The sequence below is a fragment of the Heterocephalus glaber genome, unplaced genomic scaffold (assembly GCF_053883595.1).
Source record: "Heterocephalus glaber isolate CG9 unplaced genomic scaffold, H.glaber_assembly_v1.0 deba00001463, whole genome shotgun sequence".
NCBI lineage: Eukaryota > Metazoa > Chordata > Mammalia > Rodentia > Bathyergidae > Heterocephalus > Heterocephalus glaber.
The window spans coordinates 6,971,034-6,990,221 of NW_028258310.1; the positions used below are offsets into that span (position 1 = coordinate 6,971,034).

Below are 19,188 nucleotides of genomic sequence, written 5' to 3' on the forward strand. Positions count from 1 at the left end.
GAAACTCAGGAGAGAGACCTATGTTCCATTCTAGGAAAACAACTGCATATACATGATAGCATCTGCAGAGATGTCAGACAAGAAAAGGGATGAAAACGGTTCACTTAGTGAGTTTGGTGAAATTAGTATCATTTTACTGGTTATGATATTTCCCAGATTTCAGTCGGTTTGGAATAAGTCAGGGGAAATTAAAGTAGCAAATGGAATGACCTTCCATAATTCCAAGGCTTGATGTTAAGAGGAAGACAGAAAGCAGTCCTTTAAGGGGAAGATGGAAGAATATATTTTTAGGATGACAGAAAACATCGAGTGTCATAGAGAAAATAGAGTCAAGTGGTCTATCACTTTATTTGAATACTTTTGTGTTATTTCAGGGTTTTACTATATTAGGATTTTATAGTCTCTCTTGATCTCTCTTTTCTATTATCTGTTGTATTAGTCAGCTTTGATACTGCTGGACTAAATATCCAATGCCCATGACTTAGAGGAGGGGGTGAATTATTTGGATCATGGTTTCAGAGACTTTAGTCTGTGGGCAGCTGGCTCCAAGGCAGAGACACCATGGCAAAAGGGCCTGACAGAGCAAAGCTTCTCAGTTCATGGTAGCTGGGAAGCACAGCCCAGGGGAAGGGTGCCAGAGACAGATACACAATCAAAAAGTGTCCCAGTGACCCACCTCTGCCTGGGGCCCACTTCCTACAGCACTGCTACGAATAGCAATGGATAATCCACTGAGGAGGGCTGAGCAGCACCTCAACAATCCAATCACTCTCCAGGAGGCTCATAATTGAGGAAAGTTAGTAATTAAGCTAAACCGTCACAACTCTCTAAGGAAGTACAGTACACAAACTTAATTCATTCCTTGATTCTGGAAAAAATGGCCACATTCCTGTTTGTGCAAAAAAGATGGCCACAGTCATGTTCATTACTGGATGCTGAGTTCGTGAACAAAAACTAAATTTTGCCAAATGCTTCTGTTTGTGAACCAAAAACTGTTCACAAACAAAAGTGTTCATGAACTGAGGCACCACTGACATAGCCTGTTATGGTAACATTAATGAACACTAGGGGAATTTTTTAAATAAAAGGTACTTTATCCACTTAGGCTGAATAATAGCACTTTTTTTAAAAGGCTATTACTGTAGCAAGATAATGCATGGTTCCCTGTTGGCCTGAAATCAATATGGCACCTTTCTAAACACTAATTTGGAGTAACTCTTACATGAAGTAATAGTGGCAAGAGGCAATTCTATCACAAGACTTTTTCACATTACAATGACAGTTCGGAAGCTATTTCTGTTTCAAATTACCTAAGTTATTGATTATAACATAAACAACATGAGCTTATTTTTTTCATCTGCATCTCAAAATGATACTTCTTGGAAAGCACAGTCACACACCATCAATGGTTTGCCTGCCTGCCTGCTTGCCTCCCTTTCTTTCTTCTCAACCCCCATCGTGTTTTTCTCAGAGTGGAAATATTTTTTTACCTTTTGTTACTGCAAACTTAGGAATTATGAGGATGAACTTTAAATGTAGAAAAGGCCTTTCAAGACAAATAAGACCAAAGTATTTATAAGTTTTAAAATACTGGAGTCTTAACATTATACAGTTGAAAGGGGAGCTGTTAGAAATCATGTCTTCCTCAATCTATCTTCCAATCCTCCCTGCCTTCCACAATTGCCATAAAATGTTAAAATACAGGAAAGGTAAATTGAATGTCTCCCTTGATGTTGGGTAAAACCTAAAATTTCAGCAACATGAAAGTCAGGAAATTCCAAAGTTGAATTTACTATATAACCATTTGGACTTGGCAAGGTTGCAAGAATTTAGTGCTTTCTGTTCCCATTTTTCTCATTAAGCATCAGTGCATTAAGGTATAATCATAAAACCTTAAGGATTTAAAAATGTATTTTGGCATCATGCAGTAAGAAAATTAATTCAAGATATCTTGATATTTTATCAATACTTTAATAATATGTCAAAAGGTCATTTATTATGTGTCTTCTAAATAAATGGCACCAAGAGGAAAAAACTGGCCTAGATTCCACTACTATAAAGTTACTATATAAATTACTATACAAATGAGCATTAACCTCTGTGCTTCTCATACTCACTACCATAAAAGGAAATAAACTCAATGAAAATGTTACACTCAGTCACTAGCATACAATGTTCATACAGTCCTTATAAGGAAGTTAATCTTCAAATTGGCACAGTTATTATTTTCTTGGTTTGGGATAATTTTTAAATTTTTCCTGACAGGTTACATTTAAAAAATAGTTTAAATTTTAAAAGTAGCAGACATCAGGACACACAGACTCCGCATATGCACAAAATACATTGTGTAGGTGTGGAAATAAGTATGGAGGGGCTACTCTTAAGGGTTAGCCTATAAAATATACACTTTTATATTCTCAAGAAGGAGATGGGATTGTATACATCTAACAAGTCATTCACTAGCATTCTTTGTGGGAAACAACAAATTCAAAATGGCTAATTGGGTGGCCTACCAATTCTGCGAGTTAACCTCATGAGGGTCACATTCAAACTGGGCTAATGATTACTACACATGTGGGCTACATGGTATGGGGCAGAATTGGTGACTATCTATAAGGAAAGATATCTGGAGAATTCTCATGGGCATTAAAGCATCTCAGTGGTCTTAACTGAGACTGAAGGATCTTCATGTTCCTTAAATTACTCAAGGATCTTGCTTATCTTCCTTGATGATTTCTGCAAAAGTGAAACTTGTCTGTAGGCTTAAAGCTATAAATCAGGAAGTCAAAAATATTGTTAATAGTTTGAGATTAACTGGGAGAATATATGGTGGCAGGTATTTGCAATTACCAGGGTGGAAGGAGAAAGCAACTTTACTATTTCTTCCACTACCATTCTGCATATTTTTTCTTGATCAGTTTTTTTTTACTCTGCTAGGAAATTCCAGACAGCTCCCCTAGATTTTCCTGTCTCTCTCAGATAGAGACTATCAGTTCAATCCAACAATCTCAAAGGTCTAATGTTTATCTAGTTGAAGCATCTTCGCTTCCCCATCTGGACCAGGCTTAGCAGGCTTCAGTGAAGCAAGAGGATGGCCAATTTCTTTCTTCTGTCTATCTATTTATTCCTCCCTAGATAGCAGCTAGGATGAGTACTTTCCAGGCTGCAGTAAGGAGGGAGAGGAAAGGAAACAACAACAAAAATCTTACTTGATGGAGCTATAACGGATTTTTCTCATCTTGGTTTCCTTTGCTGGTTCTTCTCAACTCCTGGATCTCTAAATCACTAAGCTCTTGGACCTCCGGTCAAAATGGCTCTCTTGGTTGATCATAACCTGTCTCAAGGCTTTAAATATAAATTAAGAGCAGCACACTCCCAAATTTATATCACCAGCCTTGACCTTGCCCTTAAGCTGATTCAAACGCACGTCTATAAAAGTCTACCTAAATGTTCAATGTGTCTCAACCACCTAAAGCTGAGCTCTTGGTAATTTTCTCTGTGCTGTGTTCACCCACAGATGCTCTCTAGCTCAGTTAATGGATATTTCAAACTTTCAGTTCCCCAAATCTTAGAATTACTGAATTCTTTTCTTCTCCTAGCCCACAACTTATCTGTCAACAGTCTGCTGGCTTAACCATCAGGATATATCTGGAATTCAACTATTTCTTATCACTTTTTCCCAATAACCCCTTGGGTCCAAGCTACCATTAAATCTCACTTAGATTATTGTAGTAGCCTAATTAGTCTCCATGTTTCTACACTTGTGCCCTTATTATATTTTTACTATCCAATTGTCAGAGTTCACCTTTTAAAGAGAAAGTAAGATTATTTCACTCCTCTGTTCAAAACCCTCCAATGGCTCCTATCTTAACAACTCACAATCTAGTCCAAAATATTTACCATGGCCTGCAAACCTCTGTCCCATCTGACCCTGGAATGCATCTGCAAATCCATCTCCTAATTTTCTTGTCATCCTGCTCCAGTCACACAGGCCTTCATGGTCCCTCTAGACCTCAGGGATGCCTCTGACTTAGGCACTGTGCTGGGCTGTGTGAGGAATTCTGCTTCCAGAGAGTCATGCTTTATTCCCTCACCTTCTTCAGATCTCTGTCCAAACAGCACTGTGTCAGCGACATTCCCTGGTTACCAACTTAAGAATTCACACACTCATTAGTATTTTGTAGGCTCTCGCCCTGGTCTGCTTTTTTGTTTTTTGCTTTTTTCTGATTGCTGTATTACTTCTGATACAGCATAGATTTTACTTGTCTATTGTCTGTCCTTCATCTGTATAATGGAGCCTTTATAAGATCAAGGAGTTTGGCCTATTTTATTTGTTTCTTTATCCTCCTGATCTAAAAAGATGTCAGGAACTCAATAAATATATTTCTACATGAATGACTCTGGCATTTCTGCCTCTGATGTAGTGGGTCCACAGCCTACTGTGTTTATTATTTTGAGAAACTTCCCAGTGCTGATCACTCATCTCTCACCAATGAACCTAGGAGAACCTCCTCTACCTGGCCTAATTCTTCAAGGATCGTCATTTTACACAGCTTTGCAGGCAAGTGATGGGTTATTGAAGACATAAGTCTTCCTTTTCTTTTCCTCCTTTTCTCTTCTCTCTGCTACCATATCCACTTCTTACTAGTTATGCAGATATTAAAGACAATACTTACATATAGTACAGTAATACTCCTAAAAGAACACAATGGCATTTTAATTATCTTCTTAAAGAGGAGCAGATTCTAGAATACATTCTGTTCATGAGATCCACATGGTTTCCTTATTCCAGAAAGAAGTATTAATATTTAACAAGCATTACAAAATCGTATTTATATGTACTAGTGTCCAACGTTTATACAAACTACAATATTATATTCTGAAAAAACCATAAAACATTCATCTTAAAACTACAAGGAAAATAAAGATATACAACAAATATTTTTAAATCTTAAAATAAAATACAAATAAATACAAAAATGCTATACTCTTTGCTTTTTCTTTACTAATTAATTATAAAAAATATTTGTGCTATCATGGTAAATTAAGAAAAAGGTTCCATGTGGGAGGAAAAATTATGATAATCTGATTTGCACATAGATGTATTCTGGGAGTTTATTACATTGGATTAATTTTCTAAGCCTCCAACTAAATTTTCATAGTATGGTTTTACTAAAGATGAGAATATTTTTTAGCAAACTTCACATGTTTTCTATTGCAAAACATCTTTAAGAACTTCACATCTGCCATGCTTAAAATCCAACAAAACAAGAAAGCAATCTATGGCATTTTCCCCAAATATTATGTAAAGCTTTTTTAAAAAAAATTTTTTAATTTTTAATTTTTTTGATAATTCCTTTCTTTGAATTACCTACTAATATTTTTTTGCTATTTTTCTGTTAAGTGTCAGCCTTTTTCTTTTCTATTTCTAAGGGTTCTTTACTTTAGCCCTTTGTCTTTAATATGCATATCAAATGTTTTCTGCTGTTTGGCCTTTTTTCTTTTAACATTCCTTTTCATGTTTTTACCGTGTAGGCTTTTTTCATTTTTTTAAGAACTCTTTTGAAGTTGAATACATAGATTTTTTTCTTTTATGAATTCTGGCCTTTGAATATAAACACTGTACTATGTTTTATTATAGAATATTTACTGTTTCATTTTTTAAAACTTTACCCTGTTTTGGTTGTTTTCAGCTTACCTCTTCATTTTGTGTTATATTCATCTTCCAAACATAACATTATGTTTAAAGCCCTTTCTTACTACTTTAATATTTATGGAAGATTTTATTTATGCCTAGGTCAATAGTAATTTTAGAAAGAATTTGGTTATATTTTTGAGTTTTTTACAAGATTATATTAAAAATATAATGCAATATTGAATTTGATAAATACCCTGTCTTTGCAATTGTTAATTTATGTTCCACACAGTAAACAGACAGACCCTCGTATGGATCTACATAAAATAGAACAATTTGGAATGATTTTATTGACACTGAGAGAATTTCCTGTTTTCTAATTTCAGGAATGCCCAGTTTTCCAACTGCAGCCTAGACAACAGTAAAGTAGAAAAAAGTTATAAGCAAGAGCAGAAAAATGGAATGTAATAATTGGAGATACAAAAGATCTAGAAAGAGAAACAGGAGCTAAATTCATTATGATCTTTGTAGACCTTTCTTTCCCCTCAGGACTTTCTACCAAATACAGTGGTGATACTGCATTCCATTTTGACAACATTTATTCTTAGAAGTGAGTAGCAATCTAATAATGATGATAATGATGAGAATGATGATGTTAATAGTAATAATAAATCTTACAGTGTTATTAAACTCCTCACTCGGGAGGAGTTTCTTCCTACTTGTTGCTAAATTCTTGAATTATCTCTATTACTTTTTAATTAATATATTTCTATAGGTATAATCATCTTTAAAATATAACATGAACTTTGTCCTAATTAATAATATTTTCAGGAATAACATCCATAAATACATAATTCTGATGCACTAGTTATGTTTTTTGTCTTAAAACATTTTAATAGATTATAATTATTAAAACATTTTTTGACTATAGATCAGGTATAATCATCTAGCTAGTTACTAAGAAAATAGTTGCAGAGTTAGGTTGAGGAGAGACTATTTAAAATACAGGGTAAGAATAGTGAAAATCAAGAACAGTGGTTGGCAAACTACAGCCCACTACCTGTTTAAGTGAAGTTGTATTAGAACACATTTCTCACGCATTGGTCTATGGCAGCTGTTGCAGTACAGTGGGGGAGTGGCATATTTGTGACAAAGCCTAAAACCCTGAGTGTTTGTCTCTGATCTAGCAGGGCTCTGCACTCCAGAGTGCCTCACAAGTGTCTTGATCATTTGTTTTTTGTGTTGCTGGGGATTGAACCCATGGCCTTGTGTATGCCAGGCACGTGCTCTCGCACTGAGCTACATCCCTAGCACAACTGTCTTGAGAGTTTGTGCCAATTTACAGAACTGAAACTGGCAATCAGAGTTCCAGATGAGGGTTTGCGCAACAGTGGAAGTTTGCAACATTATTTGGGAAAGTACCCTCCAAAAAAGAAAGCTTTCTTCCTCTATTAGAAGATTAGAAAATGAAGATCCACATATAAGTTTTACTTAAACTGAGACTCTAAAGGATATATCATTTTTATGATCCTTTCTTTTGTAAGATTTTTATAATTACCAAATGCTATTGATTAGGTTACAGAAGAGATCTTTACTATAATCATACAGTTCAGAACAAAATGTTTTACTTCTATGTGACAGAATAATCATGGTACTTTAGCACTAATGAGAGAAAGAAAATTTTGATTTATTGTCACATTTATAATCAATTGATAGCATTTCCAAGAATTCTGAGGATGAAATATATAGCTAAGGAATATATTTATGCTTCAGTTTAGCATCTGTGATAGCTTGATTAAACCACACTAAATTTAATATGCTGGCACACCACTGTTGATAAGTAGTAATAATAGTTGATAAATTCTCCTCAGCCATTCACAATTTTAGCCAGGCCAGGCAAACATGCAACACCATTTTTTATTTGTCTTGTATGTGCTGTTACTGGATTGAAACAAAAATATACCCTGGATAGTTTTCATAATTAAACTGAAAGACACATTAGTATGTAAAATATGAAATGATAGCCCTCTAGAAAAACCAAAGCTTACATCAAAACATAGTAACTCATTTAATATTCACATGATATTTAAAAAACTTCCCCATACTATAACTAAATTTATTTATTTATTTATTTAAATTTTGTATCCTCCAAAATAGAGATTATTTAAAATGCTGTATTCCAGACATAACAGCCACTCAGGTACTGGAAGAAATAATTTGCCTGAACTTGTCACCAATATAGCAGTTAAGCATAGCCAAATTTTTTACAGTTACTGATATCGCCCTTAAAATACACATTGTACTAAAGTCTAGTACAGGCAAATTATGGAAGAGAAACACTTTACTTGGAAATATGAAACAATTACATTAAAACAAAAAGACTTGGCCTGGATTAAGAAAGATAACTCACAGATCATCACAACTTTATTTATATCTTTAATAATTAGCACACAATACTCATAAGGATGTATGTAAAGTAAATAGGCATCCCATAAAAGTTTTCTAAAGACCTTCCTACATTTCTCATTTCCCGGTAGTGAATAAAGCACACACAAGGCCAATAAGGGACCACATCACAAGAAATACTTTCCTGGATCTAGACATTATATTTCCAGTTTGTTACATTTTTACTTGACTATAGCAGGATATTTCTTTAGAGTAGACTAATTTCCTTCAGGCACTGAGCCATGATAATTGTGAGATTGTTCCCTCCCCTCTTATTTTCCTTCCCTCCTTTTTCTTCCCCCTCCCATCTCCTTCTTTTCTAGAAGAAGCTAAAGATAAACATATAAATATAAATATATTTTAAAAACTAGCACTTTATTTTGTCCTGCAGTTTTTTTTATTTCCACTTTGAAACAGCAATTATTTAGTAAATGAAATTAAAATGTAGTGAGCAATTACTTAATAAGCAAAATTCCTCAATTATCCAAAGTAAAATGGAGACACATTTTAGTTTATACCTTTTCTTTCTAGCATCAAAGTTCAAAGCCTTTATCAGACCCTTTCATGCTAAGTAGAACAGGCTTCTATGTCTCTGAGAAAGGTGTTTGAGAGGCTCTCAATGTTTCCAGTGATCTTCAGCAAAAGCTGAGCTAGAAAAATTATGTGTAGTACTTTCCCATGCCTTTTTTTTCATATTTTTAAAGGACTTAAACATAAAATGGCATTGGGGAAACAAAACTGATTTCCAATATTTGGGAAAATTTCCCTGAATCTAGTGAAGTATAATTTCCTGACCAGTGTCTTATGTTACCTAAATTACATCCTCTGGGTCTCAAATGTCCATTGCTGTAATTTGTGTGAAACTGGGGCAGGGAGAGTAAAAACAGGCTGAGACCAGTCAGAAATTAATGAGTAATCTTAAATCCCTAGCTCTATGTTCTCTCATCATCATTACAGACAATTTATCACTGCCTGTTGATCTTTTTATCACAGTAGCCAAATACATGCTCCACTAAGTCAGTTTTGTTATTTCAAATTTTTCGTTTGCTTTCAAAAAGCTTATTTTGGAAACTGTACTAAAAGTCCTAATTAAATGATATATGAGAACTCTCCTTAGTTTTTCTGTGCTGTCCTTGCCTGTCTTTAACAAAGACAAGAAGTGTCAAATGCTTTATTTTACATAATATGCATGAAAACATTGGGCAGAAAAACCCATGATCTTGGCTGCTGTAGGATGAAGGCCCTGGTATTTGAGTACAAACTGTGGGGGTATGGACACTTGGCTGTCTTCCCTCCCCACGCTTACTTCCTGAATCGTGCTTTAAACTTAAATTTGTCATTTTTCTGTACAAATCTCCTTTTGATTGGGGCACAAAATACTTTAAAATTTTTGTATAAAAGAAAGTTAAAATGTGATCTGGGTATTTCAAATTTTGATTCATTGACTAGATCAAAACCATTGTTTAAATCCTAACATCAGTCTGACAACACTACTGCCAAATGGTTTATTGAAACATAAGTACTTTTGATTTCCATTTTAGATTTAACTCTATATATGTTTTCCAAATGATTTGCATTAATTTCTATGCTATTTAATTATCTGCCACTCAATATAAATGCATCATAAAAGTAATTCCTTAGGGCAAAGAACTTTTATTATCAATTCATCTGATTATAATTAGTTATCTTTAATTTTTTTGAATAAGTAGCATATTTACCCGGTTTAAAGCAAAAAATTTAGATTAGAGCATTCAATACATAGATTTCTTCCCTCCCCATTTCCAAGCCAGCCAATTTCCACCCTCTAAAATACCCAATGACACAGATTTCCTAATGTCCTTCCACGGACATTTTGTGTAGAAACAAGGTTTTTATGCAAATTTTTTACAACTTGTTTTTGTCATATAAAAATTTATCTTAGACATATTTTTATATAAAGTGTCTCAAATCTTTTTTAAGGGATGAATTATTTCCCACTATATGCGTGCCTTGTAATTTAAACAGTCTTCTATGTACTGTTTACTATGTATTGCTATTACAAAAAAAGACAAAAATAATTTACTAAGCTAACTATTTATTAAATTATGAGTATAGATACAATAACTTTCTAGGATTAAAATTAATAGATTAATAAAGATATTCCTCATAATCTTATCAAGATTTATAAACATCTGTCTTCCAACAACATCATCAATACAGTTTACCACTAGAATTTTTGTTTTATTAAAGTTTACGGAAAAATAGTATCTCAGTTTTGTACTGTGTTTTCTTACTCTATCCAATGACAAACATGTTTTAGTATATTTACTACTCCCTATCATTTCCCTTGTTGACGACAGTTGATTTCATCCTTGACCATTTTCTTTTTTTGGTACCGGGGATCGAACTTGGGACCCTGTGCTTGCAAGGAAGGCAGCGGAACCACTGAGCTAAACCCCCAGCCCTTTGACATTTTCTTTAGGTATTTTCTTAATTGATTTGTAGAATTTCTTTACATATGAAAAAATTTGTCTTTATCTGTGCTATGGTCTGCAAATGTTTTTCTCAGTTTATCAATTGTCTTTTTTTTTCTTGCTGTTAGAGATTTTTTATTTGATTATCATGGGATTTATTTTATGTAGTTGAAATTACCAATTTATTCTTCTATAGCTTTGAAGCTGACAACACATTGACCCATGCTTCCTCAGATCTAACATTATATAAAATTTTTAATTATTAGTTTTAACACCACTGTATTTGATTCTTGTGTATTTGATTCATTTAAGATTTATCTTAGTATAAGATGCAATATGTGAATGCAAATTTCTCTTTTATCAAGTGATTTCCAGTCATTTCAACATCACTCACTGTATACTCAACCTTTTCCCCTACTGATTTAAATGCTACATATTTTAGTTCTTTTATTGGAATTTTTCGTGTGTCCCTTGGGCTACTTAGATGCTATTATGACTGTAATTTAAACATTTTTACCTTTTTAAAACGTTTCAGTGTCTAGAAGGGTTAGTTCTCTACTCTTTAGAAAAAATTGCTGTCTTATATTTCCACAGAAATGGTAGAGAGGACTTATATATTCTAAACTATTTCTTTAAACTATTGCTATTAAATCCTTTCTAGTGAACAAATATAGAATTCATTTCCACTTTCTTTCTTTCTTTTTTTTTTTGTACCGGGGATCAAACTCCGGGCCTTGCACTTGCGAGCTAAATCCCCAGCTCCATTTCCACTTTCTTATCCCTACACTAGTTTTCCTAGACAAGCAATTAAAACTCAAAAATCTCAGTGAATGGATTAATTCCACACAGTTGCACACAATAAGTTTGCATTTTAATGAATAGAAAATATGACAACAATCCATTCACTGAACATCTAACAGTTCAGCTACAGAGGCAGCAGAGCACACTTCAGTGGGAAGGGTTAACTTTCTCAAGAATTAGCCCTTATGGCCTAACCTTCCCAAAAGCTCCATGGAACCAGCTACACAGAAATGCTCAACTGGTCAATCTGAGTAGAAAGCTGACGTGGTGGCTTTGCCAGGTATAATATCTGCCATGCCCCAATGACACAATGGGAAGGTGCCTTAAACAATGAAGGTTGAGATGAATGAACAGGACTGAAGGTGAAGGCTCAACTTTTTTTTTTATCATTTCAGGGCAGTGAAAAAATGCTTGTTCCAGTCAGGAAGCCTAAAGACTCCACAGACAGTGTTAGGGCCCCTAAAGTGGACCTGATTCTGGTTTTGCTGGATATCCCAGAATTCTACCATATAATACGATAGGCAAAGGCAGAACTACACTTCTATTGCTCCTGCTGACACGCGAGTTCCCCTTCTCAGCATGGTCCTTGGCTTGAGCATGTGCCACCTGAGTTCCACCTTCCTTTGTTCAACAGCACCACCCAAAAGCAGAATCTCTGGCGTGGAATCTCTGCTTAAGAGCGGAAGCTCTGGAGGTTGTGCTCTGGCTCTGTTCATTCATCTCAACCCTTTCGTTAAGATTTAATATAATGTGGTTTTGGTATTTTTTAGCATACACTAACTGCTCAGTGAATATTAGCTTTTATTATTGGTACATATATTTTGTTGGTAGAGTTGGCAAGAAAAATATTTAAAATGTGCTAAGTGTCAGAGGAATAAATTATTTGATATTGGGACAGAAAATAGTTTTGGGTAGGCAGCTTTGGCTGTCTGATTCATGAATGAGAGACAGTATAGATGTTTACAGTGTTATAAACTTATTTTAAAGCTTATAATCTAATCTTTATAATATAAAGATTTTTTAAAAATACTTTTCATAGTTTTTAGTCTCAAAATTCTTACCTATTTCCAATGTTAATATTCTCCTTATTTCATTCTCTATTTTAATTCATAATTTTCTCCCTGAGAAATAGTGTATTTACTATTTATTTTTAAATTAATATACTTTTGGTAACATAAGTATAAGCAAATAATTTTCATGTTAGTACATAGTTTATTTTCCAGGGTTTATCAAAGCAGAGTTGGAATAGCAGCAAAAGAGACTGTGCCAACAAGTTTTCTGAGTTTCATGAACATAAATGTTAGTTGTTACAAATCTCAAACAACAAAGTTCTGTTAATACAACAAGGCTAAAGCTTCTTCAGAATAAATTTAAAACAACTATGTGAAATATAGAGAACCACTGAAGGGAAATCTTCCAATACTCTAATTCTCTTTTCCTGCCTCTCATATAAGCCAGGAAAGAATAACAAGTTCAAGAAATGTTAAAGAAGGTATGGTCTGGAAAAGGGGTCATGTAAGGACACTTGGCACCTACTCATGCTTTATCCACAGGAACTGGACTCCAAAAGAACAAATTTTATTTTATAAAGGAAAAATGCTGAACAGTCTTCAGATTTACCATTTAATATTGTATTGCTATGTTTCAATTCCTGTCTTCAATTAAATTCAATGGGCAGTTAGATTAATGAATGTTTGTATAGAGTAAGTAATTGAAACAACCTTCTCTTTGGATGTAAAGAAACACTGTACTCCACCTAAAAGTCATTTTGCTTATTGTATGATAGAATTAGGAAATAATACTTTGGAACCAAACTGGCTCTGTAGAAATAAGACTGGCTTCAATGGGCATCATGAGATGCCTCATGGAATTTGGAATTTGAGTGAAGGGGAGAACTAACTGATTTTTCCTAAACACGTGTGCATGTGCACTCACACACACACAAACACACACACACGCACCTCCAGTATATATTCCTGTTTGCTTTGGGCTCAGGTTTACAATTTATCAGTGGTCTACAACTGAACATGAGATATTTTTTTAAAAAGCCTCACAGACCACTGATGTAAAACAAATTAAGCCTCCATAGTAGATATTAAGCCATGTCTCAAATATTAAATTAGAAGAAAAATGCTTCTCCTACCACTTAAAATTACTACAAACTATACATTCTCAAATTTAAAACTTTAACAGTTAAAGCCTTTCATGAGAAGACTTCAGTTAAAAAGACATCCCAATAAATTAGCAGAAAACAGTTCCTTTGCAGTTCCTAGCAAAAATCAAAGGTCCTAGGCTAAGAAGCAATAGCTACAGGTGATCAAAAAGAGACTATGACACCAAACTGCATATAATATTTATGCTTCATCTCTCAAAGCTAGCCAGAGCAAAATCATATTATTAAGAAGATGAAAAGTAGTCAGAATAAAGAAAAAAAAATCTTTGCTGAAGATCATTAGTCTCTTTTCAAACACAGTTTTAAACTCTGGGCTCACATTTTGCCTTCTTTTTGGACATTCATCCAAATAAATTAACTTACTGGATACCTCATTCCCAGTAAATCACCATAGATTTGTTAGGAATCTACTACACGCTGGGATACTGCTCTAGGCTCTGGGATTCAGCACCAAACAAGACAGAGCTTCTATACCAAGGAAATTATTCAAGGGATGGAATGAGACCATCCGGAAGTACACACATGAAATATCAGTAACAGGTCGGGCGGCAGTCGGTAGGTAAGCCGGCGAGCACAGCGCAGCGCGCGGACGGGCGGGCCCGGCCTGCGTTTTAACAGAAGGAAGCAGGGGCCGCTCCCAAGCACCCTCGAGCCTCCCCCGTCCCTGCAGCCTGCCCGCGCCCGCTGGGAAGAAGTCGCGGCGGCCGGCCCTCTGCCCAGTGCCGCCGCCGCCATGATGGAGCGGAAGTGAAGCGTCGGCCTAGGGCTGCCGGCGGGGGCGTCTGGAGTCCTCGCCGCCCCTGCTCGGCAGACCGCCGACTCGGCCGCTCTCGCGACCATAGCCTCAGCCGCAGCCTGAGCTGCGGGGAGGGCCCCCGGCCCTGACCCGGCCCTGACCCGGCCCCGGGAAGGTGGCGGACCCGGCCAAGTGCAACATCAAAGTGATGTGTCGCTTCAGACCCCTCAATGAGTCGGAGGTGAATCACGGCGACAAGTACGTCGCCAGGTTCCAGGGAGACAACACGGTTGTGATCTCGTCCAAGCCGTATGGATTTGATCGGGTATTCCAGTCAACCACATCTCAAGAACAAGTGTACAATGACTGTGCAAAGAAGATTGTTAAAGATGTGCTTGAAGGATACAGTGGAACAATATTTGCATATGGACAAACATCCTCTGAAAGACACTCACGACGGAGGGTAAGCTTCATGATCCAGAAGGTATAGGAATTATCCCGATAATTGTGCAAGATATTTTTAATTATATTTACTCCATGGATGAAAGTTTGGAATTTTATATCAAGATTTCATATTTTGAAATATATCTGGATAAGATAAGGGACCTGTTAGATGTTTCAAAGACCAACTTTTCCGTTCATGAAGACAAAAACTGAGTTTCCCATGTAAAGGGGTGCACGGGAAGTTTTGTATGTATTCCAGATGAAGTTATGATAACATAGATGAAGGAAAATCCAACAGACATGTAGCAGTTACAAATATGAATGAACATAGTTCTAGGAGTCACAGTATATTTCTTATTAATGTAAAACAAGAAAACACGCAAACAACAAAAACTGAGTGGAAAACTATCTGGTTGATTTAGCTGGTAGTGAAAAAGTTAGTAAAACTGGAGCTGAAGGTGCTGTGCTGGATGAAGCTAAGAACATGAACAAGTCACTTTCTGCTCTTGGAAATGTCATTTCAGCTTTGACTGAGGGTAGTACGTACTTCCATATCAAGTAAAATGACAACAATTCTTCAGGACTCATTAGGTGGTAACTGTAGGACCACCATTGTCATTTGCTGCTCTCCATAGTCATATAATGAGTCTGAAACAAAATCTACACTCCTATTTGGTCAAAGAGCCAAAACAATTAAGAATACAGTTTGTGTCAATGTAGAGTTAACTGCAGAACAGTGGAAAAAGAAGTATGAAAAAGAGAAAGAAAAAATTTAAGACCCTGTGGAACACCATTCAGTGGCTTGAAAATGAACTCAATCAGTGGCGTAATGGGGAAACAGTGCCTGTTGATGAACACTTTGACAAAGAGAAAGCCAATTTGGAAGCTTTCACAGTGGATAAGGATGTTACTATTACCAATGATAAACCAGCAGCCACTATTGGAGTTACTGGAAGTTTTACTGATGGTGAGAGAAGAAAGTGTGAAGAAGAAACTGCTAAATTGTACAAACAACTTGATGATGAGGATGAAGAAATTAACCAGCAGAGCCAACTGGTAGAGAAATTGAAGACACAAATGTTGGATCAGGAAGAGCTTCTGGCATCTACCAGAAGAGATCAAGACAATATGCAAGCTGAGCTGAACCACCTTCGAGCAGAAAACGATGCTTCTAAAGAAGTAAAAGAAGTTTTACAGGCCTTAGAGGAACTTGCTATCAACTATGATCAGAAGTCTCAGGAAGGTGAAGATAAAACTAAGCAATATGAATTGCTTAGTGATGAATTGAATCATAAATCGGAAACTTTAGTGAGTATAGGTGCTGAGCTTCAGAAACTTAAGGAAATGACCACCAGAAAAAAAAGAGCAGCTGAGATGATGGCGTCTTTACTGAAAGACCTTGCGGAAATAGGGATTGCTTTGGGAAACGATGTAAAGCCTGAGAGAACTGGCATGATAGATGAAGAATTCACTGTCACCAGGCTGTACATTAGCAAGATGAAGTCAGAGGTCAAAATAATGGTGAAGCGCAGCAAACAGCACGCAGACTGAGAGCAACAAGAAGATGAAAGAAAATGAAAAAGAGCCACATGCCAGCTTCGTACTTCTCAGCACGAAGCCAAAATCAAGTTGTAACTTAGTATCTTCAAAATGTGGAGCAAAAGAAAAGACAGCTGGAGGAATCTCTCAGTGAAGAGCTGGTACAGCTTCGAGCACAAGAAAAGGTCCGCGAAATGGAAAAGGAGCACTTAAATAAGTTTCACACTGCAAATGAAATTAAGCAAGCTGTTGAACAGAAGATCCAGAGTCACAGGGAAACTCATCAAAAACAAATCAGCAGTTTGAGAGATGAAGTTGAGGCAAAAGAAAAACATTACTGATCTTCAAGACCAAAACCAGAAAATGACGTTAGGGCAAGAACATCTAAGAGTAGAACATGAGAAGTTGAAAGCTACAGATCAGGAAAAGAGTAGAAATTACATGAACTTAGGGTTATGGAGGACAGATGAGAAAAAGCACAATAAGACGTGAAGGGTTCGGAAGAGACAGTGGCAAAAGAACTTCAGACTCTGAACAATCTGTGCAAGCTCTTTGTTCAGGACTTGGCTACCAGAGTGAAAAAGAGTGCCGAGACTGATTCTGATGACACTGGAAGCAGTGCTGTTCAAAAGCAGAAAATCTCCTTTCTTGAAAATAATCTTGAACAACTCACTAAGGTGCACAAGCATTTGGTATTCGACAATGCAGATCTTCGCTGTGAACTTCCTAAGTTAGAGAAGCGACTTCGAGCCACAGCTGAGAGAGTGAAAGCTTTGGACTCAGCACTGAAAGAAGCCAAAGAAAATACATCTCGTGATCGCAAGCGCTATCAGCAAGAAGTAGACAGCATCAACAAAGCAGTCGGGTCAAAGAACATGGCCAGAAGAGGGCGTTCTGCACAGATTGTTAAACCTATTGGTCCTGGGCAGCATCCAGCAGCTTCTCCAACTCATCCAAGTGTGATTTGTGGAGGAGGAGCATTTGTCCAGAACAGCCAGCCAGTAGCACTTTGAGGTGGTGGAGGCAAACAAGTGTAAACGTGTGCATATTCACAGGTATTGAAAAATAATTGAAGTATGAAGAGGACATAGTATCAAACAGTCATTCAGTGACTATAACCTCCATTCCCTTGGGATTGCAGAATTATAACTTTCTAAAAAATGTATACACAACACCTGGCCTGTACAGCTGTTTCCTACCCACTCTTCTTGTAAACTCTGCTGCTTCCCAAGACAACTAGAGTGCAATTTCGGCGTCTTAGGAGGGAGAATGACGGTTTACAACTGTGGCCCTGTTTATTACACAGTTCGTATTTTGTGTCTTAAATTTAGTCTTCACTGCCAAGCTGACTGTTCCTTATAGGACTGTGCTTTTTTGTATTTGCTTTTCGCTTATATGTTTGTTTTTTAAATTTCAGTTTAAATTACCTAACCACTGCTGCTTCTTGTACTTCTTTTCCTACTAAAATGTCTTCCTTTTTTTAGGGAAAATGGAACATTTAGATTAAATGTCTTAAATTTTACCACTTACAACTCTACATGCCTACAAAATATATTATGTCAGTACTGCATTTTAAAATCGTTTGCCATGAAATCAGGGTTGAAATAATTTGTATCACCTCTGGCATTTGCTTCTGAAAACTGTTATATGAGCACGGAAACCTTGCAGCTGCCCGACGAGGTGTTTGAGATGAAGTGAGTGATCGTGTCTCATGCAATGCCTGTTGTCCAATTATTCGGAATGGGAAGATTTCACATATCAAAAGCAAGTCTCAGTTAAAGAGAGAACTTGGAAAAGGAATCACATCTCTCTTCTTCCTATTCTGTACTTAGCATAGCTGATGGGATGAAAATGCCCTGTTTCTTTCTGATGGGCCTGCCAGCTAACAGAGGAATTGGGCAGATAGTAATCTGTCATTTTTAATATAGTAAAATTAAGATATTATAGATACTGTAATGGCTGATATAAATTTATAGGCTATGAAAATTGAGGAAAATTTGAAGAAACAGGACATATACACAGTAAAGTTAAAAATACATAGGTAAATTTTGGTCCGAAATCTTTATGTTTTTAACCTGCTACAGTAAATCATACACTATAATTTCTCTTGTTTAGTATAGAAATAGTAGGTGGTTTGCAAGTCACTGATAATCCTCTAATAAAGTATATTGTTGGCCATCTCTCGTGATTTCATAATTAGTACTGTGTGCCTATTTTGCCACTTCTTCCTCAGATGATTAAACTATGTCAGCAGTTTATTTCTGACAACTATAAAAATAACAGGGAAACGATTTCAATATGTGCTTCATCAGTGATGGAGGTGACTAAAGCTCCATAGCAGAAACTTGCACAGAATGGGTTTATAGGGTCATTTGGTCAATTCAGAGACTTGGAAAGTTCTATGTTAGGGTCTGGCTGGCAGAATTAACTTTTTGAAAAATTTTTATACACAGATAATTGTGTTGATAAATTGGAGCCGTAGTCACAGGACTCAGATCATAATTGGCTTATTTTTCTATTTCCTTAACTACTGTAATTTCCACTTTTATAATAATTTTAATTTGAAAGATAAATTTATTTTTTTAACAGTCAGAAATTCTTGCTGTTGTAGTCTGCAGCCTTTAAAATGATTGTGTTGCTTTTAGGACACTAAAAAAAGAAAGCTCCAGAAGTTGAAAGCATGGTGCAGCAAGATCGAAGTAATACAGTTAACAAAGAAAGTGCTACAGCCTCTTTATGATGATAGTTTCCTAAATGCAAAGACATTAGGCTGTATCCACTTATACATTTTAATTTTTTTTTAATGAAAACTTGTTTCTTTGACAATATTCATAAAGGAAATGATTCTGTTTCCCTTACCTGATTCTGTGTTGTAAGATGTATCATGGGTATTGGTGCTGTGTAACAATGGATTGTAACGGGCATGTGGTTCAGAACACATGATGCTAAGTTTTTTAAATAT

At 35.9% G+C, this 19,188-nt stretch overlaps 1 protein-coding gene and 1 pseudogene across 1 annotated transcript in view; one reads left to right on the forward strand and one right to left on the reverse strand.

Moving 5' to 3' along the window:
* The window catches only part of Fbn2 (fibrillin 2), a 247,670-nt gene that overhangs the window by 143,076 nt on the left and 85,406 nt on the right, over positions 1-19,188 (reverse strand). The window lies entirely within an intron of this gene.
* Positions 14,410-18,414, forward strand: LOC106010166 (kinesin-1 heavy chain pseudogene; annotated as a pseudogene).